Consider the following 27807-nt stretch of genomic DNA (forward strand, 5'->3'; position numbering starts at 1 on the left):
GATATGATACGATCTTTCGCTGTTTCTGCAATTTTGAAACGGTGACGCTTTTTGCGAGTGAAAAATCGGAAAGTGAATATAATTCACCATGATAAAATTTTATGAGATCGAACAAGTTACACAGTTCGCTACTTGTCAGATTGTTGAGATAGAAGACAGTATCCTACGTTTCTTCCATATTTACAGGGAAACTTCATTTATTGGAACGAGATTTTAGTTAGTGTTTGGCTAGGTGGCGATCGAATCTACGTGAATTCCAATTACGTAAAAAATCATTGTAACAGGAAGAACCAGTGAACATGTCTATTACACGAGTTCCGCTTATATGAACTGTAAGGGTTCAATTAAGCCAAGTTTTACTCAATAAGTCGAACCTACTGGTCGTCCAAACCTATTACACGAATTAGCCTTGAAAGTGGTTTTCACTCAACCTACGAAGGTACCATTAGCTAAAGCGATGCTATCGAATCGAGAGATTTTCGCGAGTGACATGAACCTTCGACGCTTCCAGCCTCGATTTTCCTCGATAAACACTAACTTTCTAGTATTGGGTAAATTTGTTCGAACGAACGTGGAACAAAGTTCGAAGTTCCCGAAGGAGTTATCTCGTGATTGGTACGGTAGACAGGGGAAACAATTTCCCAACCGATCGTCCACTGGATAGATCCACCTGTTAGGCAAACAGGCTGACCGCAAATCTGCAGCTCGAGAAGAGAGTCCACCTGTAGAGCGGTGGTGTCTCGCGTGTCAAAAAATTTCCTCGTATTCGGACGAACAGAGGAGCACGTGTTCAGGTAACCGCGCCCTCGGGGTCGCATTGTATCCTCGAAAATAGCGACAGAGTCGTTCCTCTTCCTCTCTCTCTCTCTCTCTCTCTCTCTCTCTCTCTCTCTCTCTCTCTCTCGATGGCTCGTGTGGACCTCTTAATCCTGCGTTCGACAGAATCGGGAAGTCAAGTGCTCCATTCAGCTTTCCGGCTACCTCAAGGGAAAATCGAGGTAGAGTATTATTTAGTGACGCATGCGGTTACCTGTTCGAAGATCTTGGAAAGATTCGTGGCACTCCCGGTGTAAGTTGATTATGGCGGTATTGTGTACGAGAGATCGAGTTGCCTTGATAGTGTTTTATGTTTGGAAACTGAACAGGAAGATGGGATTAGATAAAGTGGTTCTTGAGGTTGAGTAGATTAGGTTTGGATAAATTTGGAGGAAAATGGGTTTCTTCTAGTTGCATGTTCGACAAAGACGGGAAACTGAATGTTACGTTCGAGTTGCGAGTAAAGTGATTTCTGCACTTGTGGATAACTCGGGTTTAGTCAAGTTTGAAACGAAATTTGTTTCTTTGGATCGTGCGTTTGAATTAGAATTAAGAAACCGGTTTTGGGTTCGAATAATTTGCGTTAAGTTAGATTTGGAAGGAAATTGCTGTTTGATTACGCGTTTGACGAAAAGAAACTAAGTGTTATGTCTGAGCTGGAATTTGGTAAAGCGATTTCTGAATTCGAATAGCTTGAGTTTAAATAAAAGAAAGAAGATTGGCTTCTTTTAGAGGTAAGGAATCAAGTGTCATATTCCAGTCTTTTACGTTTAATGGGATGAGAAAGGAATTCGTTAATTTGAAGCCTGTTTGTCTACATCTTGTGAAATTCTGAAACCTGTGTGGAATTTTAAGTAGAGATTTTGGAAAAAATATTCATTAATATCATAATAGAAATTGATTCAAATTTTTAAGTAGCGCATTTGTTTCGAAATCATGTCACCTATGATATGATGACGTATCGTCGAAAGCGTGATAGCATCATCCTACTGTACTTACAAAAATTCACTTCCAAATATCGCGTGATTTCATACGAACATCACAAAGGAAAGATATAATTTATTTAAAATATCAGTCTGTTACTGTCTTCAAACTTCGCGAATTAGTCAAGTTTCTTCACTTTCCTAATTGCAACTGTACTTCGTCGCATCAACCAGATATTTCTTACTCGCACTTATTCGCTTTCACAAACAAAAACGCATCTTTCCTGTATAAGATGGATGCTGATTCGCAGTAAAGGATTAATAAAACCTCCTAATGACAGCTGTTCACTGAGTACTCCACGATAATTAATATCAAATTCTACAATCCATTATTCGAATTTCATTCGAAACTTCAGTGAAACAAATCTCATACTCAAAATCCATCTTTCGGTTTCGCGAACGTCTGATAAGAAGAAGTCTCGGGGACGTTGAAGTTCGTCGAGGGAACTATCAAGAAAAGTATTAATCACACGCGATCAAGTCGTTAGAGACGGATATCGCCGCAATATTTCACGGCGTCACGAGGCTAGCGCAACAGCCTCCGAGCGTACGCACGATTTTTTATCGTCCTTGTCGCCGGGACACAAAACCAGGCAGCTTCTATAATTCATTGCGGTTAGAAGCGTTTCGAAATCGCGCCTCGACGTCTCGAATGCGCAGCGCGGGTATAAATCTTGCTGGATAAGTCGTCGCCTGATTTTCCTGCGGACAGTGGTTCGAAACTAATCGAAACTCTTGACAACGTTTAGTTAGAAACAAACGAGTTTAGGCTGTGCTTGCAATGGATACGTGTTCCGACGAACGAAACGTCTGATGATCGAAAGCATACGCTCGTAAGACTTTGCACAGGCTCACGAAATACATCATGTGTGTTGTGCGGAACAATTTTGAAATTTATTCGGTATCGGTAAAGTTTGAAACAAATCTGGAAATAAGTATATACAGAAATTAGAAGATATTTGTTACAAGTACATATTCCGCAGTGATCACAACGATATTTAAACAGTCAATCATTTTAAAAAGTCTCAATACTCAGCGGGACCGTTTTCTTACTTTACATATCACATGCTTAAGATGGTTGTTCACTAGTATTTTACTGAATATCTGTGTGCAATAAATATTTTGCAATTTCTGTATCCATTTTCGAAGTAGTTTCAAACTTGATCAATACGGTCATGACAGTCATGTTTCGTTACAGTGTTTAAAAACGATTTTATAATACGCGTTCCATGTACGTATACGTTTTCTCTGGTAATTGTTCAAATACTTTCGTGAACCAGTATGTACGGTACACGTTTGATTGCTCTCGCGTATTCGTTAGAGTAGACAGTTCGTTAAAATACTGTAACCATAGCTTTAGATATATGTTCGATCATGAGACCCTTGGCCGTCGGACGCTGGACATGTTCAACGCTTCTCTTGAAAGTGAACTTTAGTTGCTCGAAGATTGGCTTGATTTACGACTACGAAATAGGAACGTGTATTAAAATGTGGACGCGAACGAAAGTGAACGAGGCTCTAATTTGAATGGTGGAGCAGCTTTGACTTGCCAAATGTAAAAGTTCGTCTGAAATATTTTGCTCAACTGTTTGGTGTAATTAGTTTGAAGTTTTTAGGTGTCTCTTGTAGAGTAGACGTAGGATTACGGTATATTTGGTTTGAAGTTTCTACTGTCGTACAAGAAGTCTGATAGTTGTTTGGAATTATATGGTTCTAGGGAGGGTGAGAAAAGAATTATGTGCGATTACGTAGAACGTGTATTGTGTACAAATTTTGAAATTGGTGAAGTCGAACGTCGAGTAGCACTGAAGTGACTAATGATTTTATCCACCTGTCAATTTGTCGAGATTGTTTAAATATCTTTTACATAAGAAGAAATTCATTTGTTATCATTCCGTTTGAATGTAAAATAACAAATGCAATGAAAAATTCACGCGAACACGTAAATGACAATGAAATATAATCTAAGCAAATATAACAAATGAAATTAACTTGTGACTTATCCTTCTGAGTAGAAATCACGAACCTCGTCCGCGTGAGTCCTCTGTTCCAAGCTTAACTTTAATAGACTATACGCCATTATCTTTCAAGTGATTCGTTACCATATTTGAAAATACACAGATAAAAATTATCATACACTTCAAGATTATTAATAAAGTTCAAGTATCGTAAAATATTATATAACTCCAAATATAAATTGAATTACTCGGTCAGTTACAATAATCATCTTGATCGTTATTTTTTTATCGTTCGAAACTTCAATGAAATTCGTTTCCAACTTTAATCGTCAAGCAACAAGTGCAACAATACTTAAGACAAATCGCACAGTAAGGTGAACATTCTTCTGTATTCTCGACAGTATACCAAACGTGAACTCGCTCGCTAACAACAGAACTCAGTCACACTTCCTCCATTTCCAATTTCCATATCAAAACGTTCACCTCCTTTCTGGCACCCACTTCCTAAAGTATGCCCACAGCTTCGTTCATCTTCATCGCTCCACGCGAAGTCACGAACGCTTCTGTTACCCAGTGAGTAACCCAGTGAAACCTGGTAGGTTTAAAAGTCGTCGAGATTTAAGCACTCAATCGACCAACCACCTCGGAAAGAGAGAAAAAGAGAGAAAACGAGAACGGTAGTATCGGATAGCGTCGTGAATGAAATCGATGCGATCGATTCGTTACGCGGTTCCTGAGTAATGCGTTCCAAGAAGCGGGACAATGTGTCTCGGAACGAAAATAAAGGCTTAGACCCCCAGAAGAAGACAATCGCGTTGCTCGTGCGCGCGCGCGCTCGTCGAACGTCCCTTTGGGTACAAGCTGCGGTTCGGTAGATATACCCCAGAGGTTCTGCCTTCTCCTGGGCCTTATAGGGGCCATTATCCGATCGTGGAATTTGAGATCTGGCCCTTTCAGCCGCGCGTCAAATTATCCCTGAGCACAATGCGCCCGTTGATTGATATCTTCAGTCGTAGCTGCTGTAACGTGGCCTGGGCCCCGTCCGTTCGTTCGCCTCCTTTTGGCCTCATCTCGCCTCTCTCTTTCTCTCGTTCGTTCTCTTTCGTTTGGTCCCTGTTCTTCATCCAGCGGTTTGCTTTCCGTCCTCGTCGTATCGAGTCGCCGTTCGATTTTCTCGTGTTCGTTTTAAGGCCTGTCCCGCGTAGCGGCCTCGTACAAAGCGAGCGCCGAATATTTCTAGTCCTGGACCCACGCGGTCTTTCTACTTGATTTATTCTAAAACCTTTGGCTTTCTTTCGACCGAGCCACTCCCGACCTGTGGGCCGAGGGAACAAATCCACTTACGAAACTTTTCGATTACGTTTACCTCGCAGTGTACCGTTTTTGTTACGTCTTCCAGGTAGGTTGATACTCCGAAGTACAGTTGAGAGAATAGGGTTGAAGTCGTGAATGGAAATGTGGAAACTCGTTTTCCAATTCTTCGTGAAAGGAAGCTAGTGTAATAGAATTCTAAATTTGAGAATTTTGATATTTTGAAATATAGTCCTCCCATGCTTGTTTTGAAATTTGGATAGTATCTGAGATTGATGATTCTTTGCGAAGAGAAGGTATTATATTACAACATGTTTGAAAGTGTTCAGTGTTTCGACTGTGAGTCTGATCTCATGTTTAAGTGTATACTAGCGACCACTTCCTACCCCCATAGTTATAAACGTCAGAGGCTACTTGTACAACGTAGCTAATATCATTAGAGAAATTTTGCAACTTGCTAGTATTAACAAATTCTATTGTATAATAGCAACAACTCGATCTTATAAACTGCAAACCAAATTGATGCTCCCATTAACATAAAATTGTCAATTTACTGATATTATTAATGTACAAATTACCGTATAAGAAGATTCAGAACTTGATAGAAAAGCAAATCTATATAAATGTCATACTCAAAAATGTAAATTCTCGAGTCTTCCTTCGAAACAATCAACTTCGTTCAAGCGATTCGAATTTGATACGAATAACCGTTACGTTAAATTATTTCCAATGTTTTTTTTTTCGTGATTCTTCTTCTGAGAGATCACCTGAAGGATTTCAAACAAAATATGCTTACTGTTCGCGAATTAGACATCTGCGATAATATCTGTATCACCTGCAGCTGCCTGAGAAATGTCTCGAAAGCGACACCCTAATCGTTGGTAATTACGCATAGCCGAATTAGGTAATTACTCGAGGCGCACGGCCATCAATTTATCTCTTTACTTAGCCCGTTTTAACTCAAATTGGTGTAATTAGCACGAGTCGGAGCATATAATGCCTGACTCCCTGTACGAACTCCCGTGCCTTTCCATAGAATTCATCCCCTTTTATGTAATTCTCTTTATCGTCCACGTTCTTCGTTGTTACCTCGTTTAAGTTTGTCTCCTCTGTCAGCTTTTTGCCGTCTCTATATCGCTTACAATTTCTTCAACGCCACGTTTCTTCGCGGTGCAGAATTTGTTCGTTCTATGTTGTTTATTTTCTACTGCGCGATGAGAGATTGAAATTATGATAAGTTCGTGTGTTTTGCCATTAAGAGCGATTGTAATTAACAAAATATTCACTTCGTTACATCCTAACTAAACTAATGGCAGAATATTCGCTTAATTATGTCTTAACTAAAGTTGTTTCATCATATTTGCCTCTTATAAATATTCATATAACGATAACATGTAACGTTCATTATGATGAATCTAAGATGAAACTTTTGCAAGAAGATCACGTATATTGTACAATCACGTACATTTATCTAATGATGAAAAAGAACCACTTCGAGTCATACAATACAACATATAATAAGCATCTGACTCTTACATCAAAATCATAACTCGCCCACAATTCGTTCAGAAAGTTGTTCATAATTCTGCCAATGAATTTCGCTATCTACATAAACACCTTTGGCATGTTTGCTCAAACGTAAATATATACCTCGAGCGAATTCTTTCTCCGACTCGATTCTCAGTCGGCCTAACCAACTCAACTGATCAATTCTCCCCCGAGTTCTCGCCGAGCCATACAAAATCGAAGAGGTTGTTCCTGCTCGTCAAAGGGTCTCGCGAGGAAATCTTCCGCGAGACCTAGCCCTCTGTGCGTTTTTTTCGAACAGCTCGACTCTAGCGGGCCATTTTTCACGGGCGCCTCCCGCCTTTCCACTCCCCGTGTTGGCATTTGAACCGGTCGAAGGGACGTCGAACGACCGGAAGCGAGTTTTCCGCGCCGTCGCCGCCGCCAGCAGCGTCGTCGAGTGGATTTTTCTCGCTTTTCCACTGGCTGCCGGCGTAACGAGGTTACGCCTTAAGTATTTGCTCGTCGATTTCGCGACGATGGGGACTGACTCTCTTTTTCTCTTCCTTTTCCCTCTCGACACCCTACGCCATCGAGGGCCTCGAAAAATTCACCACCCGGAAAAAAAGTTCTACGTGACTTTTCCTCTGCGTTCACCCTCTCCCACTCGTCCCGCGTTTCAACCCCTTGTCTACTTGCTTCTTTTCATCTCTACGGATTTCAACGCCAACTTTCCACTCCTCTCTCCTTCTCGTTCACTTCGCATTTTTCCCACTCTTCTGCTTTCGTTAAGAGTTGGAAAATTTTGGTCGGACAGAGACTGAGAGAAAGGAATAGAAAGGCGAAAGAGGAATAATCGTCGGACGGAATTGTTCCGTGCCACAAGCGAGAAAAGTTGTGTCGTGCATAACCGGTGACGGGTATTGGACGAGAGTAACGGCGCTGCACTTTATTGGATAATTTAGTGACGATCTAGAGAACGATTTGGGGGGCTAATGGGATCGTTATTGCGTGGGCAGGCCGGCAGAAAAGTGATTTTTGCGTTTATGAAGAGGATAAAGACACGGATGGGCTCTGTAGTCCGTGGTGTAGGTTTGCGAATGAATGCTGGAACGTTTGATCATTTGCGATCGTGGTTTCCTTTTCTTTTTCAAGAACACGCGTATGTGATCTTTTTCTTTTGGAGAATTAATACATTTTCAGAAGTGTCTTTTTAATGTTAATTTGTTTACTTTGTTAAAAAATTAAGATCTTTATGTAATGTTACCGATAATAAGAGATTCTATTCTTATGACTTTTGAATGAAATTCTTTAGAATTCCTGCGACTTCTTTTCCGAAGATTCTCGTATATGTTAAATAGAAGATTTCACTTCTTTCAAAAGTTCAAATATTTCACGATGTAACTTTGACATTTTACGTAATGAGATCAAGTCCGAAAAACAGAACAATCATCGTACACTTCGATGTAAATTGTATTATATATTAATACTGAAGAATTGATATTTAAAATCCAATAAATACTTGTCTTAACTGCGCAACAAATCTCGGAATATATACATATTTCATAGAAAAGAAACAATTTTATTAGAACATTCCATATGGAAGATATGAAATGTTCAATACGTTATCGTTACATATTCATCATCGTGAAAGTATCGATTTCGATTTCATTATCTTCCGACAAATGTCAAACTTTGCATCGAGAATGCGACCGTTTTTGAAACAGAATATGATGACGATATATCTTGAAAGTAACCTTTTTCGAGCGTGAATGCCGAAGGTGAAAGAATCCGATAGTTTACAGGTGTGTCGCGGTAACATCGTCTATTCTTCACATGCAGCCCTTTCGAAGCGACGTAGGTCGATACCTATGCTTAAAATTTTAGTAGGGCTACCGTTTCAGGTCATGCATGGCGTATAAATATTGTGCATAAATAAGCACGGTTATTTATGGGAATTTTATGAAAATTCGTTCTACCTTCTGTATAGGGATAGGAACACCGCTTAAGGAACCGTTAACTATCCGACACGTGGGTTATATATTTCCCAGTTCAAATCACTATTAGTTTTGGCATTACATGGTGAGATTTACGAATGTTAAAATGTTCAAATTCATATGGAATTTTTTATATAGCAAATTTTACATCAATTTTTCCGTTCAAATCTCCGTTAGCTTTGTCATCAAAATTTACGAATATACGTATATAGATAAAGTTCACATAATTTTCCATATAGAAAGTATTTCATACTTAAGTTTTCCAGTTCAGATTATTACTAATCTGCCATTAAAACAGCTCAATTCTACGAATGTATAAACGTAAAAACTTTGTATCAAATTTTTCAAATTCAAAGTTCTCACGTATGGAAGTTCATATAGATAGAAATCCACACGATAAACTTTTTCATTTTTTAATACTAACTCGATAAAAATTCAAGCTTTCTACTTTTGAAAACGGCTAGAATTAAATTTCCCCGCGTATCGTGTAAAACCTTGTACACGCCTCTTATACCCTTACGCTCTGTAAATTGTCAAAAGAGATTCTGAAATGAAATAAATTGTGAAACAAGGAATATATTAGTTCAAGCTGATCGAATAGAAGGAAATATTGAGTTGAAGGTATCCAGAATTCATTAATCGAGACGATAAACGGGGCAGGGTTCGTGAGAAACGAAAGGATCATCGCCTTATGCTAATAGGTGAAAGAAAAACACCCTTGGGGAGTTTTCTCACGGGATGCTTGTCGTCTAAGGAATATTAATAGGTGCCCCTCCCCCCCCTCTCGACCCATCATTCTCCGACACAAGGAAATTTCCGCGTCGAAGGGTTAAGGGCGAAGCTGCCGGACCATCTGTGTACCTACTTGGAAACCTTCGATTTCTGACAAACCTTCGCACGTTCTATTAGTATGCCCGCGTTATTATAATATAATACGAGGTGGATCCATCCTGACAATATTTATTCTAGGGGGAGCAGGTAAAGGGTTGACATGACCGGAATTTAGAAAAACTGCCTTTCGGTGTGGAACAAACAGTTGCATAACTTGAACCTTTTCGTGCAGCCATTATTTCATGTTTGTTATATTAAAAAACTGAAAGTAAACGTGTGTTTGTTCGTTTAAATGATTTTATGGAATTTTTGGTGCTTTTGACTTTTAATGAAAGTTTTAATGATTTTGATGTATTTTGGTTGGTCGGATTTTTTAACGGATAAGTAACGAGGAGAAAAAATAAGCTTATAATATATTAATAATATAATAGTATAATATAAATCCTTCGAATTCCTAAAAATTCGGTACGTACCGAAAATCTATAAATTTTCTAGGAAGATTATAAATTGGACATTTTAATTATTTTGATAATTCTACAAAGAGAACAAATATATAAATACAGATCATTGATATTTTAAGCAATAATTCGTATTTTTCTCTTTTTTTTTTTTTTTTTGGAGATAGATAGCTACGAAATTACGATTTAACAACGTTAACGTTTAATAATTAGCAACGATAAGGAGAATTTAATGCCATTTTATAAATTTTCCACGATATAAAGCGTTTAATGACAACGGCGCTTTGCAACAGCAAAATAGCAGTGATGCCATTAAAGTGTTTAAAAATTAATTAATGTCGGGAAGCATCGTAAAATTGAAAAGAGGAGAACGCAATTTTAATTACCTGCAGTAAAAACATCAAAATAACGGAGAATCCATTAAATGTTTCAATTAATTTATTGAACATTTGTCGCCGAAAATTGCATTAATGATTAATTATCAGTAATAAAAAAGAAACAATTTCACATAGCTTTTTGAAATCTGAAGACACAAAGGAATCATTTACATCTCATTGTTCACAAAGATTACTGATTATTGCTCGATATTACTAAACACTGAATTATCACAAATATACGAAGACTTTAATTAAAAAGCATTAAGACAATAATTTCAAATATTATAAAGAGATCGAAAGTTCTCATACCAAGAAGAAAGCTACATTTTTAACGATCGTACTATTCACCATTGAATTAGATTGCGAATATTTTTTTCTTATTACAATAAATTACGCACAAATTATAGAGCAATAGATAGATAGAAGCAACACTGTCTACCTTTTCACAGACTCAGCAGACTATAAATTTAAATTATGTATTAAACAATATTCCGAAGAATAGTATTCCGCAAATATTCAAAGATAAAACAGATCAACACCGTAACAGTGGTTATCAGGAAGTGTGTAAAGAAAGATTTTTCAACAGAGAAATAAAGTTGAAAAGCAAAATTCAAGTAGCTTAAATCAATTATCCACCTATTACAATATATTCTATGATAATATTTTTAATATTTCAAACCCAGCTCGATCGATAATTTGATTGACCACGGCAACATCCGCGTAATTCACGCGCGATCGAAAGGGAACGGAGGCAGAAATCCGCGCGATTCTCGAGATCTGGAGGCAGCCCGATCGAAATTAGCCGGGTCGTTGCACGTCGTAGAACAAAATTACGTCGAAGAATCCGCTGGCCAGTGCCCTTTCCTGGGGCCTGTTGCCCTCCCCCGTCGACATCATCCTCGTCTTGATGCGATTATAATGAACGCTCGGTTTACCGTGGAGCCTGATAACCTAACCCCGAAGAAGAAGACGAAGAGAAAAAGAAGAAGGAACAGGCAGAAAAGAGAGAAGATGATGAAGAAAACGAGCACAAGGTAGAGGGTACAAGAAGGAGGAAGAAGAACAAGAAAAAGTTGAGAATGAAAAAAAAAGAAGGAGGAAGAAAAAAACAGGAGAAGAAAAAGCAGAGAGAGTCGAGCAATAATATGAGAAGGCGGGGCAGGCCGGAATACGTAATGCGCTAAGAGCGAAGCCGAAGCGCGTCTTGAACGGAGCATGAAATTGGCTTTTCGGCTGGGATCGATTTGCGACAAAAAAGTTGTTGTTGCTGGTTGTTGCAGCCGCGATGCGAAAGATACAATCGTGCCTGCCGGACCCGACGCTGTTGCTAATTTGAATTCATTTCGTCCCTCTGTTATCCAACAGTTGCTCGCATCTTGCGCGCGAACGAGACGAACATACATTGTCTTGATCTTACGGACGGTGATGATGCGCGTGAAGACTGAATCGCGAGACGAATTTTGCTTCTGAAGCTCGAAATGATATTCAGATATCACTGATATTTTTGATGTGAAATTTTTAACGGTAATTAGGGAATCTTTATGTATTTATGCGGAATTTAAGTGTTTGGAAGTGTACAGGATGCTCATAATATGCAAAAATATACAAAATATATGAGATATTCTTTATGATACGTTGAGGGTATAACCAATCTCTATTCAGATTTTATTTCTTTAGCTTTGTTTGTAAAAATATAAATATGGATAAAGATCTACAGTCTAATAAATAGGTAATAATATAAATATCTCCGTTTCGATCGGTTTGGAAAGTATCTTACTTTAAATATGATTGACTTGGTGCATTCGATGGTGCGAAGACTCAGGTTCCTTCAATTCTAGATTCGTTAGGTTGTAATAGTGTCAGATAATGAATATTCTAAAATCTAAATCTTCGTAAACAGCTGAGAGAAATGATATTCTCGATATTATTAATATTTTATGATTTGGGAAAACAGGAATATTACCAAATTAGTATGTTACGACTATTGAGCAGAAAAATCGATTTCAAATTAAAGTTCATAAATTACCATATTTTCAGTTATATCGTTCAAAATTATCAAACGTAAATGCGACACTTGAATACCCCCTTTTAAATATCACATATGTACATTTTGCGAGAACGTTAATTCGTTCGGAAATATCATACGTCCCACTGGAAATGAAACGCAATCAGTACGATTGCCAATTTTTCTGTCCGTTCAATTTACATAATAACGATTTTTCCATAACAGGGCGAAAGAGACCTCGAGTATGTAATTTCTCCGTGACATTATCGTTTCTTCATATGCATTTACGTCAAGAGACGAAAGTGATTCGGCGACGCTTGTTTTCTTCTCTCTTTTCAAATTCGCCGCGTTCTCACTGGACATGCCACCGTGTCCCCGTGATTTGCGATAGTGGGTCACGATATCCATATGATTGATACCCCGCCTCGTAATAATAATAATTATTATTAAGCGGCAGCGCATGGGTAAAACTATACACTCATTTCCCGTATCTCGAAACGAAGGTTCGAATTATCGCTTGTCCGACGTGGGCCAAACAGGCAGCAGCGGTAAAAAGAAAAAAGAAAAGGAAAAAAGAAAGGGAAGGAATAAAAGAGGAGAGAAAGGGAAATAAATCATTCCGTCAAAAATACGGTCGAAAAATACCGAAAAATCGCGGCGATATCGTTGGACCGTCATTCGATTGACCAACTTTTTGCGCATTTACAGGCTGTTCTTTTTTTTCCTTCCATCCCTGCCATTTTTCGGTGAGCCAGTATCGAGTACACTTGTAATCCGAGAAACTCGTTACAGCTTGTTCGAACACCGTTTCACGCGAAAATAGGCGTTGTACAGTGAATTTCTTTTTTTTCTTTTTTCTTTTTTTTTCGATACCCCTACCTGTTATCCCTTCTCGACAGTAACGTATTCGTTTCGTGCAGTCATGTTGATCGACGACTTTTCTCTGTTTGTTTCAGGTGTGCTACGCTCGGTTGGAAGTGTGCTTGTTGCTTAGTGGCGGTATTTGGTAAGGATCCCCTTCCGTCAAATTGACGGGAAAGTCGGAAGTGTCGATTTCGATCGCAGTGCACGAATTCACGGTGATGGAATCGGTAATGAATTTTTTTTGAAAATGTCTATGGTCACAGTGAAGTGGTCCGTGATTTATATTTTCGTTAAACGTTTCGTTCAATTTGAATTTTCAGTCGCACATGTTTAATATGATATATAGATATAAATAATCGATATAATATTTCAAGTTCGAAGAGTAAAGCAGAAGAATCAGACGTTTGATCGACGAATTTTAAAGGAGTGCTTTCTAACGGCTAACGATTGCGTAAAATTTGAAAAAATACCTGGTATCTACAAAACCGTGAGCGGTCTACGGTTAAAAAGTTTCCCCATAAATTCGTCACTGTCAGAGAAATGATATACGCGGACTGAAATCTCGTCGAATTATCTCGTTCCACTTATCAGGGAATACTTCCAAACAAACCACGGTCTGGCGGCCACGCCCCGTTCTAAAAATCTCCCCTTTGAACAAACTACCAAAAAACAGGACGCACAGACACCCGGCTATCTCGAAAAAAGTCCACTTATCTCCATTTACACTGCATCAACGGATTCTACAAAAATCATTGCTCCACCTCCCGCGGGCAATAAAAGTATCTACACTTCCGTTCCAACTACCCCCTAGACACCGTTCTCACCGTCGTCACACGGGAGGTCCCTAATGACCAACCCATACTTCTCTCTCTAAACTCTTCCACCAAACGCTCAACGTGTAACAATAACAAGAAAGAACGAAAAGCAGATATACAAGAACTATAAATCTAATATCTTTTCATTTTCCAAGATACATTGAAATATTTCCAGTTGTCTATGTTTTTTACCCTTCGACTAATGTTCTATTATACAGGCTACTACGATTTAATGACTGCATAGTCTTGATTGAACGGAGAAAAGGAAAGACGATGCAAACAGAGACAAATCAATTTCAAAGATGTAAAACATCGTAGAATTTACTTTCAGCAGAAGTAAATGAATCGGTGCATTGAAAATGATCCGAATAAAGAACTTGTTATACCTAATTGTGAGAGAGTCAGGAACCAAAGTGAGACAGATGAACTCTTCCCGGGTTAACAGGTTTATTATGTTTATGAAAATATGAATTTGCATAAACAACCGTTCCTTATCCTTCGAACGCACGAATTAATTATCGAAGCAGGTATTCTGTATCTCGAATCCATTACCTCTTCTCGTGATCCTCAGAAATTCTCATCCATTCAGCCCCCCCCCCCCCGATGGCACCACTGGTACCATTTAAAAAGAAGAATGTCCTATAAGAATACTCTAAAATGAACGAAAGACAGGCAACAGAGAGGATACTAAAAAGAGAAACAAAAAAAGAAAGGAAGTGTAAAGAAAAGGGAAGATGTTTTCGCGCTTCGAGGGGTGGTTGGGAAGGGTCTGTTACGTCACCGAGAGGAGCGAGGCGCCGAAGAATCCAGCAAGACGATACGGCCCTGCCCTTCGCCGGGCAGATAGGGTATAATCATGGCGAGTTTCGTATCTCGAAGGGGCACACGGGAAGATGGTCCAACATCTGCCGCTGCAGGGAATCTCTGCCCACATGCTGGCCGTCGTGCACGTACGTACGCACGCACACGCGCAAAAAGTGACATAGCTACACGCTGGGACGTCATGTAAATTCATTCGAAACACATGGCAGGGCCGAGGCGGCGTTTTTCTCGTGCGCGCAAAAGGGTTCTTCCTCGGTGGAATCCGAGGAGCGCCGCACGGGGGGCTCCGGGTAAAAAAGGCAGACGATAACTTCGACTTTTAGACAAGGACCACTCTCTCTCTCTCTCTTTCTCTTTCTCCTTACCTTCTCTTTCGCCTTCTCGACCTCTGTCTCTGTTACGAGGGACCACCGGTTCGAATGAGTCCACCGGTTAGCCGCTTCTTTTTTATTTAATCGCCTGGATCATCCAGTGCTCGGGGTGTCCGATGCTTTGCAATTTCGGCTTAGCGAAAATTTAGAGGGTAAAAGCTTCTCTTGAGATATGATTCACCTTGGAGGGTGGTGGCTATTGGATTTTGTATCGGGGTATTATGTATGAGAATCCTACTGTTGTTCTAAAAATATGGCGAGAAATTGTGGAAACTATTTTTACGAATTCTGTAGACAAGTAATAAATCAAGGATATGTTGGATTAAATAGGTCAAAGTTCGAATCTGATTTATAGGATTGTTTGTAGCGAGCATGAAAATACAGCATCTAATAGATATAACTAAGATCAGTCGCGCAATGCTGTTGAAGGTGTATTTACGCGAGAAGTATTTTTGGAACGATTTCAAAGAGAGTACTAATCACAAATAGGTATGGGAGACGTATTAATCGGAGCTAGCGACGACCGTTTTCCCTTTCTGATTAGATTTTTAATAAACATCAGACGATCTTCTCTAATTAACTTACCATTAAAAGTAAGCACACGATACAATCATTAAATCGAATAGTGTGCAATTACATGTACAAGCATTAAGACAATTAGCTTCAACGAATTATACATCTCAATATCAAACTCATCATGGAATAAAAAAATTTCTTAAAAGATCCACTAGAAATCGTAATAAAATACAGTAGAAATCGTAACGAGATCTAACGAAAGATCTAATTGGCCTATCCAGTGATTTTCTTTTAACGAATCTTCGATCTGATTGTTCCGCGACGTTAAAAGAAGAAATAAAGGAAACCTAATAAAAAAAGACCTAATAAAAAATAGAATCACCGATGTAAAACGCAGAGAAAGGAGCAAGTAAACCAACAAGGAATAAAAATACACCGGCTCGAAATAACAGGGCATTCGGGTAACGAGTGTTCCCTCGTCTAACGAGGGTTCCGTGGAAATCGTTAACGGGGTAATTCTCGCGTTCCGCGGCTAATTACACGCCGAAACCATGAAAATTCCACCGCTCTTGATTCATTATGCTGCCACGAAGACAATAATGGATCGCCTTTTGTTTTCGATTCGTCAAGTTCAAAACCGGGGGAATTTCGATCCGGCTACGAGATAGGCTGGCTCGTTGAAACGTTAACCGCCGCGCCGGAAAACCGCGGCAAGCGGAAAAAAAAGAGAACCAGAGGTTAGATAGACGGAACACAGGAAAACGATGGAAAAGAAGGAAAGAGATATACGAACAACGTGTACAGGGAGAGGGACTGTGTGATGAAGGGGGAGAGAAGAGAGAGAGAGAGAGAGAGAGAGAAAAGAAGAGAGACAGGGAAAATAGGAGTAAGCTCGCCGCGCGCGGAATTGCAGAACTGCCTTTAATTAAAGCCATCAAGCTAGTTGAACAATTATCATTAATTATGGACGTTGCTTGGCCGCTCACACGAGCCGTCCTCGTCGTCGTGGCTACCTAGAGAGAACGGTTTCACTTCGTTCGCGTGCACGGCGTCAATTTGAAAAGAGGTGGTTGTAAGAGGAAAGAGGGAACGAGAAAGGAAAAAAGAAGAAGAGAGATAAAAAATGAATACACGGGAGATGGGGAAGGAAAGGGAAAGAAGTACACACGGCCCTGCCCTCATGATGTATTTTCATCGACGCTCTACTTTGTAGCGTCTTCCTCCTCTTCCTTTTCTTCTTCCCCGCTCCCCCCCCCCGCTTTTTCCTTTACCTGTTAGTCTCAGTAACTGATTTAAGAGGTACAGTCCAATTTGAGATAGCTAGCAAGACGATTTTTACCGCTAATTAAAGGTGCGTTAATTAAAAAAGTACAGCCCCTGGTTTCATGCTCGAATCGGCCTTTGATCGCTTATAAATCGTTGGATCATTAGCCAGCTCGGTTGCTCGCGGACGAAGAAAACCCTTTTGCGGTTCGTGCGCGACGATCAAACGCGGGAAGAATAGACGATTCTTCTTTGATTCCCTCTTTAAGCGGTGTGAAACAATAGTACGTACGGAGAATAGGGAAGAACGAGAAGAAGGGGAGAAGAATATTCCGTCAGAATTCATGGTCTTGAGAAATACAACGATTGTTCGGAGGCGTTTAAAATTCTTTGAGATTAGGGTTGAGAAATCGTCGGCGGTAGATTCTTTCCACGAGCGACGAGAAACAAGCGTAAAAAAAAAAAAAATTGTATCATAATAAAAATGACGATTTACGTTCCATGTCATTGTTATAAAATTGGGGTCAATGATTTCAATGATCTACGCACTTCGGGCACGTTTTCTCGTATCTTAACGACGTAAAATATCACTGAAGAATGTTAATCTGATGTTTTCAAAGCTATACATATATTTCGAGTTTGTCTTGCCACAATGGAAATAAAGAATGAAGTGGACTCTATTAGATAGGAGTTATTACAGCATCTGCTTATTGTTATATTTTAGAAGATTCTGACTGAACGAATCTTCTCTATTATTCGAAAGCAATTTTATTCGTTGGACTAAAATGTGAAAAATTTTCTTAGATTTTCGAATCTTTATGTGTTAAGTTGGTTACTTTGGTTAGCTCGAAATCATTCTAAAGTTAATATACAATATTAGTTTTCATGGTATTATATTTATCTTCATAGTTAGCCGTGTTATTTTTATAGCTAAATAAAAACAGAAATAGAATATAGATATCCTATTTTGCAACAGCATAGCGCAATTTTTCTTCTATTTCTAGCTCTAAACCGTAAAGATAAACTTGTCCTAATTCATTAAGCGATAATCACAGTCATAAAAAAGCTGAAACAACACGCTAGACAAAGTTTTCTCCTTCGATGGTATCTCACTGTTTATCATCGTTCTCTGTGTCTGTAATAAATAGATTCAGACATACACCATTATGTGCATGTATAGCCTTTAACCTTTACTCGATGCTAGGGTAAAGTATCAATTTACTTTTCCTTCAAACGTCACCCAGAGAATATAAAATGAAGTATCTACATTTACCCATTATGCCAACTAGTCTTCAACGATCGTTAACATGGCTTAAGAACACCTTACTCTTGAAAATAAATCTTCCCTTGTCCGATTATAGTTATTTTACTTCTCTTTTCTATATTTGAGTGCATTAATTGAGAGATTTAACAAAGAAATGATATAAGCGAACAGATTTTTTTGGAACAGCGGAAAAATTTGTATACTTCTCATTACTTCATTCACGAAATTACGATTAACAATACGAATTATGCTGTTACACGAGAAAAATTGAGAAAATAAATTGCCGATGAGAATATTAAAAGAAAGCGAAGATACTTGAATTGAATCTAACTTCGAATTTAATTGAAAATCGGTTTCTTTAGAATTCAAAAATCCAAGGGAAAAACGTACAGGCGATACAATTTTTAACTTGAGATAAATTCTCTAGATACCTAAACATAGATACTAGAATAATCTAAAAATAAAAAATCTACATATCTTGGACACTGCCATACGCACTTATAAATCTTTAAAAACTCAGAACAAAATCCTCTAAATAAGCATAGATATCACATATTAACATTTCCCCCTATTTATCTCTTCTTACAAAAAGATATAGATGTAGCATTTTTTCTTGACAGAATTCTTTATTAATAGTGCATTTCTCCAATAACCAGAGATTAAAACTACAGATACTTTCGTTTCCTCAACACGCTCACAGAATAGTCACGATTTCTAAAAAGAAAGATAAGAGACGAAACGGGACGAAAAACAAGCTTCCCTAACAGAGAGAAGTCCCTAAAAAAGGCTCGGTGGCTGACCACGGCTAATCTTCTCGCGCCCCATAATTAATTACGCGTTATCTGGAACAGGTCTCGATTACGGCGTGTGTCTTAACGGGACAATGGTGAACGGGGTCCCCGATAATGGGCCAGATAGCGTGTCCTTATTAGGAAAAATTTAAGGTTCGAGCAGCGTGTTTACGAGCTGGCCCGGCGTTCGGCCCGCGCCAACGACAGAAACCGAGCCATATTTCTCCATGAAATTTAACGAACCTCTGGCGCAATGGGACACCATTAAAAAATTCCTCAGCGTCATATGCCATCGTGCACGCAACTCCGATAAACGCCGCCGGGCGAACGCAGGCTGACTACAGAGTAAACGAACAGGAATGATAATATTACCAGACGTTTCACGCAAGCACCTTTACAAAAGTGCCATCGGTGAAAAAAACTAATTTATTGGACGTGTAGCATAATTGTAAGCAGGACCGATTTATGAGGCCGTGTACGCGTGTCCCGTTCGATACCTTGCACATCGGACACGCTGCGTGAAAGAGCTCCCGCTACGAAGTTTCGCGATAATTTTCTGTTTTGATATCCATGTTTTGATTCTCGTCCCTTTTCTTTTGTTACTAGCGAAGGAAAGTGGAAATTGTTTATGGGTAATAATGGGAACTTCCATAGGATAGTAAGAACAGCACGTTTGGAGTTATAGTCAGAAACGCGGAGAATTTTAGTTTAGCGCTTTGACAAATTTTGGTTCAATGACGTGATTATTACTTGCTACAAAAGATGTCTATTATTTGTTAATCGATAATTTTTCTTAAAATTGTAAGACAATCGCGAAATTCTAGGTGTTATTGATACTGTACTTAGATTTTTAAGAAAAGTATACAAAATTTAATTTTGCTCGCGATTGATCCTATATCTAAAGATTCGAAATATGTCGACCAATATCAGGAAAAGGCAAGAACACTGTTTCTTGTATAAAATAGTTTCTTCTCTATAGATTCACCATTTTTCTGTGAATACTATTTCTCTTCTTACTATTGTCATTAAAGCTTCAAAGAAAATATGTTGAAAAAGATAAGAAAAATATTTCTTATACCAAATAGTTTCTCTATAAATCCATTATTCCGCTATAAATATCAATAACCTTCTTCGATAATGAAGAGATAAAGATACACCTGTATTATGACAGGATATAATATTTCTTAAAATATTCATGAAAATTATTATTTTAGATCTCCCTCGATATAAACGAAGAACGTAAATTTTCGTAACATAGTCGGACGGACGTTTCAATTATTTAAGCTGACAACGAGCGCACTCGGCCGAAAGAGTTGAGAAACTCGAAAGTGCATTTCGTGCACGTAACGAACTTAAATAGACGGATCGTGTGCACCGGTTGGCCCGCGAGTATTATCAGATCAATAATTGCCAAGGAGGGCCGAACTTGCCGAACTTCGGGCCGCGTTTCAAGCTAATTCCTGCCTATCAGACCCGTGTCTGTCACCCGTAGCCTTCTTGGAAGGAAAAAACGAGAAGTTGGTTTCGCGTCACGGGGGAAAATACGGTTGCCACGTACCTAGGTTGAGACGAACCTCGGGAATTAAAATCATGAAAAATAAAGATTCCAGATGGATTGAAAAGACACGTTTAAATAGCGAAGCTATATAAAATATTTAAAGTTCGAGTGAAAAAGTCGAGAAATTTGAAGAGTATAAGGGAATCATCAAAGCTGCAAAACCAGTGTAGCTTGTACGTAACCAAAATTCATGTTAAAAATTTTCTACAGACATATTTCGACATATATTTCCATAAATTGTATATATCAATTAAAAAACGATGATATCAAACCCATATAAGGTTATTCTTTAAGAAGAAAAGCACGCAATATTTTAAATTTATGAAACATTAATTTCCTATCTTACGATGAGCTTCAGATAACGTACATTCACTATAGCTCCATTACTACATATATTATTTCATCCTCTGTGCATCGTGCCGAGTACATTACAAACATTAAATGAATATTTTGTACATTCTTATATACTATATACATTCTATATAATTTTACACGTTTCAATATTCCACGTTCGCATAAACGCAGTCTATTCGTTATACTTACGCGTAAATAAGAAGCGAAGAAAAAAAAAACGAATATTTCGTAAATGAAATAACTACTACAAGTCGGCGACTTATTATCCAGAAGGAAATTCTTCGCGAAGTTAAATTATAATCTCCATTCGAACCACCGAAGCTTATTGACTATACATTGAACAAAAACTCGAAGTACCCTACGTCGATGAATATGAAGGTATAATCTCTCAGCGAAAAAATACTGGCAAGGCGCAACACAATGGTACGAAAAAACGACCTCCCGCGTTAAAGGGGTTAAAAGGGACGAGCAGCACGTATTTCTACGATCGTGCCGGGCAACAGGAGGAGCAAAATCGACGACGTTTCGCGCATAATTAAGCAGTTCTTGCGGGCGTATTTCAGGGCCGCGGTGACGTCTCTATCCCATGCGGCTCGCTCATATCGCGGCGTTTACTCGGATTTACATCGCGCATACATATGTATGGAAGAAACTACGATTTGTATCGTCACGTTGGCCAATTAAGGGGCCGGGGTCGTTAACGAAGAGAATAATTAGAAAGCGTTGGCAAGCCGACCGGTGCGGTGGACGACGTGGTGCACGTCCACCTCGCTTTTCAGCTTCTTTTTACTTTCTCGGCTTGGCTTGGCATCGCCGCGAGCCACGTTGGTACATGAAAGAAAGAAAGGAAGAAAAAATCGTAGAGGAAACGAGCGAGAAATGGGAGGGGGAGGGGAAATAAGAATGAAACGAAAAATTCGCGCTCAGGTTCTATAGGTGGTGTAAAGACACGGGGAATTAATATGTCTACCACGTGTATTTGCATTCGAAATGCCTGAATATGAAATGGACGCGCCTCCAGGCGGTCATGGAATATCCGAGAAACGGGCAATTAAAAGGGGGTAATTGGATAGATTCCTTTTCGTAGGACCACCCAGTGCATATGTGTATTATCCGCCGTTTCTTCCCGCGAGTATAAACTGTTATAGATGTTTGAATGCTTCACAAAACAAATTAATTGTAATACAATGTACACCTGCGATCTTATCTGGGCAACTATATGCAGTTGACACACTTTGATGAAAATAATGGATAATATTAAGTAGCGTAAATATAATACCAATAATTCAAGATCAATGAAAATTGATTTTGCAGAAACAACTGAGTCGAGTGACTTTAAATGGGTTTGCTCACTGCTGGGATCTTCGAACGATTAAAATGTTCATCCATGCTCTTTACAGAAATTTTGTGAAATGCTATACGTTCAATAATGTTCAATAATAAAACTGACTTTTGTTATTATCGAACCTTATAGGAATATTTTGCTACGTGACAAGCATTTTGTCTTTAGATTTCTGAGTGTTCGAATTATAAGTCGGATTAAAAAGAATCTTTTAGATACAGAAGGACTCATCGGGTAATGCAACTAGTCATATTTAAATAATAACTATATATAGTAACAATGGGTAATTTAATATTACTGGCATGACAACTCCAACTCGACAAGAGGATAGTGAAAATTATTTCTAATTATTAATTCGTCATTGATAATCTGTATTCTTTGGTACCACTCGCATACTGTTATTACAAATCGATCAAAGTGTCCGGACACTTATGCTCAATACTGCTTGAGAATTACTAAATATCTAGAAAGGCAGTTCTTTATGAATTACGTATAATTTGGTTCGATTGGTGATGAAAGATATGTACGAATTGTAGCGACGAGTTTATTATAATATTTTAGAAGGGTAGGAAATTGTTACTTCAGAGTCTGCTTTACGAGTTATTTCTTTGTTCAGACTGCCGGAGATTTTAATTTTGATTGGTTCGCGCCGCGATGGTTAATTACTTCCTCGAGAAGGATTTTAATTAGTTATGGACCTCTTTCGACGGATACAATTTCATAGTTTCTTCCCTTCGAATCTAATCAGAATCTAATTTACCCAGTCTATTACATCCCCTGACATCAAACTGTGATTTTCTAACAAACGCCAGTTGCTTGACTGATTAATATCACTTTTTACGCGTCTCCAAGCTCATTTATAGTTTTACGTTATAAAATGATTAACTATATGCGAAGAACGTGTTATGTAAAACATATTACAATATATATAAAACTACGAAGGACATGTTATATAAGATATACCAAGTTTTTCGCTTCTTGCTTATTATTCGAACAGTATCAAAAAACATCGCGAACAACAAACCTACAGCAGAAAAATTGTGCGCAGTGTCGCGTGAATAACAATCAAAATCCTTTGATTTGTCCGAGCAGATTCTCTGAATAAATCACTCTAAATCATGCTTCTTACCTGTGATCGGGAAAAATTACCCGTCGTTAATTTTCACCTAGGTCTTTCAAACCTACCGTCAACTATTGTAAAATGAAATTGCGATACAATTGCATTTCTTCTCCACAAAATCCACCGTCAGATATACACACGTATACTACCATTTTTAAGCATACGGAGATTCGAGACGATTTTAATTAATGATCCATGAATTTTAGCGAAACAATAATAAATGAGAAGTTAAATACACAGAATTTAGAGAGATGTTAATTTTTAAATATTATTGCTGATATTAATCACCATAGTCCGTCATTTCTAACTTTAACAAAACGTGCCGAGGATAATCAAAAGCCAAAATACCATATTATCTGACGCATAGAGACGCAATTTTTTGCATTAATAAACAGCTTTAATAAACGTTGTACTCGTCCTGAATTTTGTAATTTCATAATTAAATCACGTTCTATTCAAAATAACTTGCGTTCACATAATTTTGAGCGGTACTGTACACACAATGGATTTTTCTGCTCCAAATACTAAAATACCATCGATCAGATTCACGACTGTTGCTCGACTACACGCGACTTTACAAAAAAAAAAAAAAGCCAGCATGCACGGCGAATTAATCGTCTCGATGGTCGATTCGCGGGCCGGGGATCGGATTTGTTGTTTTCACCGGTGGTGCAGATTTTTTTCCCTGCCGGAGACACGTTCGCGAATTAATGGTGATGGTAGTAGTGGAGTGGCGGTAGCGGGGAGGGAATCAAGCGAGGGGAAAAAATTTGATAAACCGCGCCTCTGCGGTGGCTTTTTTTCCCTCTACTCTCTGCCTCTCTCTGTAAACCGGCCAGTTGATATTTGCCATGAAAATCGTTCCGCATGTCGGCAAACAGAACGCCACCATGCGTTGAATCGCCTGAAAATATATTCCGATTGGTCGATCGGTGTTTCCCGAAATCGCGACCCGATAAAGAGCAGCGGTGGAACGAAAACGACGAGGGGAGAGGAAAAGAACAAAACAGAAAAAAAGAAAAATATGCGAACACCGACACGATTTTCGGAGGCTGTAAAAAACACGTGTTTGCACGAGGAGCCGCGGTTGGGCCCCGATCAGATGGCTACAGGACTGATTTGCATGCGACCTTTGCCTCCAGGTGTTCCAGAATTTACATACGAAAGGGTGGCGCTCACAGATTTCTCCCCCTCCTGGATCCCAATTTCTTTCTCTTTCTCTCTTCTCCGTTTCTCTTCTCTCGTTTCGTCTCCCTCTGTACCTCTATCTTCCGCTTTCATTCTCGCATTCTCTCTCTTGTTCCCTCCACGACGGCTCTGTTCAACCCCCGGTGTACGCATTTATGGGTTACTGGCTCAGCGTGTCGCGTCGTTAACTCGCCGTTAAATTTTCGTTAACGTCGCTCTTTAACCGGTAAGCATTCGCCGGCTGGATGGAAATTACGATCGACGGAAATTAATAGCAAGTTTCGTACAATGTTTCCACGTCGATGTTCATTATACATGTAGAGTAAAAAGTAAATTTGCGTTGATGTTTTTACATGTGGAACATTATGCAAGTAATGTTCTCGATGATATAGTTGGACGAGACTGTATTTGCCAAGTCACTGATATTTAACACAATGCTGCATATAAAATGGAAATTCTTTCGCATTAAATGCACTAAAGATGTCCGATTCGATAGAATTATATTTGATCAACTATCGAAAGTCGATTATAATACTGGCAGCCACTTGATGTTCAAAGATATTCAATTTGTGGAGATGACACTTCTCCGTAATCGATTACTCGTTGAATTTAGTTTCCGTCAAACATACGATTGAAGAGAGCTTCGAACATTTCTACGATATTTGTTGTAGCAGTGTGTGACTCCGTACACAAGAGCACAGAAGCTTCAGTTACTCGAAGAAAAAGAAAAAATACTCAAGAGCCGCGGTAAATTTACACAAGCAAATTTGATCTATCAAGCGAACTACCTTGCTTCGAAGCAAATAACTTCTCATCGATATTCATATTTCGATTGAATTTCAAGAATTCAAGTTACATAAAGAAAGAAGAAAACAAAGCTATTAGATGTAAAATATATTCGTGACAAACCGGCTGAGGCAATATTTTTTATCGAAAATGATCCAACTGTAACCAGTCGCAAAAAAATTCCTGCTCTCGGCTGAAACGAAGAAAACATACGCCGACGTAGGCGGATTCCGCGAATAGTTCGCGAGCGGAACGACGATTGAACGACTGAAAGGCCGTTATAAATTCAATCACGCGCACGCCGGGCCAGAAACGAGCAAACTGAAAAGAGTCCCATGCAATTACTTGTGATTACGGATCGGTATCGCGCGCGATCGAGGCCGCGGCGAATATCGTTCGCGTGGCACGTAACGAGCGTTTCCACGCGAGCCATTGATTTATTTATCTCGGAACGCGAGCGTAGATCGTGTTTATCGTTCAAGATTATCCATCTCACGTCGAGGCGGAAACCGTTTCCAGCTAATCGCATTATTGTTTTGTGGACATGTCGAGTGTTACTACGTTACTCAAACAACAGACGTGTAACAAAAAAAAAAAAAAGAAAGAACTTTGAAGAATTAGATTCTTTAAGAGTGAAAGTTCTTTAAAATTCTATTAGATCCTAGAAGAGTGACATTGATTTACCTTGTTTATCGCCTTCTTATTTTTTTTTTTTTTTTTATCAAAGCGCCCGATTCTCGGAATATCGAGTCGCGATTTTTTCCGCCGCTCGTCCCGGGAGTCCGATTGCACAGTGCCACAAGTAAATGACAGTCTTGTCACGAGACGGTTTGTTTTTCTTTAAATTGTCGTTTTCTTGCCGACTGACAATGAGGTAGTTGCAGTTCTTCGAAATGCACATTAATCGCGTGCAAGCATGCTCCGATTTCTTGCCTCTACTTTCTAATTTACTTTTTCAATCTGCAACTGGTTATTCGATGTATCGGAAAATTATATAGGCAAGTTTAATGTGTACACTTGCGCGTCTCGTAAATTCTCCTTTTTCTGAATATGGAATTCGCGATACAAGAGTATAGAGTACTTATTAGATACGTGAATGAATGTTTGATTATAGTGGATAAATAATTGTTTTAAAAGTGCAGGTATGGATAATGACGATTCTTTCTAATGAATCACAGCGAACAAATTTAGGAATGAAGGCGGAAATAATATAGCAGTTAAGTCTGAAACAATACCGATTTCGACTACTGTCGCTCTAACTTCATGGAAGTTGTAAGAAGGATTTTTCTATTTGGCGTGATATTACAATGTCTAATCGTGAAACGGGCTATCCACTAATTCAACAAGAATATTGAAAATATCGTTATAAACTGGTAGCTCGACGAACTTCTCATGCGTCTATAAAGAAATAATCGTTTTTCTTTTTATCGTCCTGATTCGCGAGGTCACAAGATCTCAATGCAAAATTCCTTTACATCAGCTCTATTCATACTCCCTCATCGATAAGAAAATATTTTCTTCCGAACAACAAGATCAGCAGCTGCAGAATTCCGCTTATCGCGGTCCTCCTTTCTCCTCCTTCTCAGAATCATCCGATCAACTCAATCTTCCATACATATAGGAATCAGATTTTCATAATTAGACTATGAATATTTATATGTTTGTGAAACATTTCGATTCTTTTTCTGTACAAAAAAGAAAAGAAAGAAATAAACGCACAGAACAACATGTTGTAAATTCGCAGTAAAGTACTCGCTAGAATATCGAAAGACAAAAAATTCCTATTTATATTTCATTTGTCAGTTGCGCTTATAAAAATCCAACTAGCGGAAACACTGGTAAACTATTCGCAATATATCCTCGAGCTAAATAATAATAACAAATATAATTATTCAGACTGGTTAAAACTCTATGCAATACACATATATATATATATCTTCTTATCAAAAACATGAAAAGTTTATAGTGAACCGAACCAATTCATAGAACGCTATCTATGTACATATAAATGTGTCATGTGATTTTTGTCAGTTCAGTTTACCCCCATCCTTTCCCCTCTTCCGTTCCCAGCTAATCACTTAATCTGCCCCGGAACCTCCCCGGTGTCATTGCGCCTACGCGCGCGTATGATGGCGTGCGTGTGTATGCGTGTTCCGCGATGATGAAGGAGAGGGCCGGCCGGCAGCCATCTTGGCTGACGTCAACTCATGCCGAGCACGCAACCGCGAAACACCGACTTCCTCGTTGCGATAGCGCCTTACTTTTTTATTGCTGCCTCTCTTTTCCTCTTCCCGACCTTCTCTGTTCCGCCACTTCTTTTACGTCCCCTCCGTCTACACACTATGAGGTGTGCTCGTATGTATCGCGTACGTACACGTGTTTAGGTTGCGAAACGAAGCGAAACACCCCTCCCGCGATATCTAAAATGGCGGAATTTAATGGACAAACGCTCGGCCGCTATTCGCCAGTCGCTATGAAAATTAAGGTAGGCGGCGGTGGCGGCTGATCTTT

At 38.9% G+C, this 27807-nt stretch overlaps 1 protein-coding gene and 1 long non-coding RNA gene across 2 annotated transcripts in view; one reads left to right on the top strand and one right to left on the bottom strand.

Annotated features, from left to right (window-relative positions):
- LOC122569007 overlaps positions 1-27203 on the top strand; it is a 30913-nt gene extending 3710 nt beyond the window's left edge. The window contains exon 2 of the long non-coding RNA XR_006317289.1: positions 13199-27203. This is a non-coding gene — a long non-coding RNA (uncharacterized LOC122569007). The remainder of the gene's footprint in view (positions 1-13198) is intronic.
- LOC122569001 (UPF0489 protein C5orf22 homolog) overlaps positions 1-27807 on the bottom strand; it is a 466219-nt gene that overhangs the window by 225857 nt on the left and 212555 nt on the right. The gene's annotated exons all lie outside the window — the stretch shown is intronic.

Source organism: Bombus pyrosoma, linkage group LG7 (genome assembly GCF_014825855.1).
Source record: "Bombus pyrosoma isolate SC7728 linkage group LG7, ASM1482585v1, whole genome shotgun sequence".
Taxonomy (NCBI): Eukaryota; Metazoa; Arthropoda; class Insecta; order Hymenoptera; family Apidae; genus Bombus; species Bombus pyrosoma.